The following is a 1,463-nucleotide window of genomic DNA, read 5'->3' as shown; positions in this document are numbered from 1 at the left end:
TTAGGGCTGTTGTACATAGGGTCACTATGAGTCGCAAATGACTCAACAGCACATAACAACAACAACATTCAATATTTTATTAGAAGTACTGGATAGATTTCCTCCTATGCAATTTACAGCCTTGGACACCTGCTAGAGTGTCAGCTGTGAATCAGTTTTAACTTGACAGCAATGGGTGAGTTTTGAGGCTTAAGTGTATTTACATTTCTCGCTGTCATTATATTTTTATCAAGGTTTTGTACATATAGTTTTATCTTTATATGTTTAGCTGATGAGGGTTCTCTGGTGGCTTGGTGGTAAGGAGTTATGATGCCACCTTAAAGGAATACAGCTCAAAGCTACCAGCAAATTCACATAAGAAAGATGTGTGATCTTCCCTTTGATTTGTTGTTGTTATGTGCCATCGAGTTGCTTGCGACTCATAACGACCCTATATACAACAGCCCTAAACATCGTTCTATCCTGTGCCAACCTCGCCGTCCCAAACACACTCATTCCCACCACTCCACTCACAGAATCAATCCATCTCATCAAGGGTCTTCCTCTCCTGTGCAGTACCTCCACTCTCCCAAACATGATGTCCCTCTCCAAGGACCAATCCCTCCTTGCAACATGCCCAAAGTATGTCAGACAAGCCTCACAATCCTTGACTCCAAGGAGCATTCTGGCTTCACCCTCTCCATGGAAAAACTGTTTGTTCTCCTAGCAGTCCATGGTACATTCAGCACTCTTCTTTAGCACCACAGCTCAAAGGCATCAATTCTCCTTCTATCATCCTTATTCACTGTCCAACTCTCCGATGCATAGCACGTAATTGCGAAGAATATACCCTGGATCACGTGTGCCTTAGTCTCTAGCCTGATGTCGTTGTTCTTCAGTACTGTTGAGAAGTCCCTCACAGCTGACTTTTCCAATGCAATTCATCTCTTGATTTCCTGGCTGCTGCTACCAAGAGTGTTGACTGTGGAACCAAGCAAACTAAAACTGTCAACTATCTCAATCTCTTCACCATCCATACTGACACTGCCAATTAGCCCAGTGGTGAGAATCTTTGTTTTCCTGACATTGAGCCTCAATCCTTATTGGACACTGCAGTCCTTGACCTGCAGCAAGCTCTTCAGGTCCTCCTCAGTTTCAGTAAGCAGGGTTGTATCATCCAAATAAAAGCCGTTGTTGATGACTCTTCCACCAATCCTGATGCCACACATTCCTCCTCGTATAGTCCAGTGTCTTGGGTGATCTGTTCTGCATACAGATTGAAAAGGTATGGAGACAAAATACATCCCTGATGGACCCTTTTCTTGATTTTGAACCATCCAGTGTCTCCCTGCTCTGCTCTGATGGCTGCCCCTTGGTCCAAGTATAGGTTTCACATTAGCACAATCAAACGTTCTGGGATTCCCATTCTTCTCAGAGTCAGCCATAGCTTGTTGTGATCCACACAGTCAAAAGCCTTTGCATAG

The sequence above is a fragment of the Elephantulus edwardii genome, unplaced genomic scaffold (genome assembly GCF_000299155.1).
Source record: "Elephantulus edwardii isolate Elephantulus edwardi_28Jun2011 unplaced genomic scaffold, EleEdw1.0 scaffold00209, whole genome shotgun sequence".
In the NCBI taxonomy this organism is placed as follows: Eukaryota; Metazoa; Chordata; class Mammalia; order Macroscelidea; family Macroscelididae; genus Elephantulus; species Elephantulus edwardii.
This window is presented reverse-complemented; position numbering follows the sequence as displayed.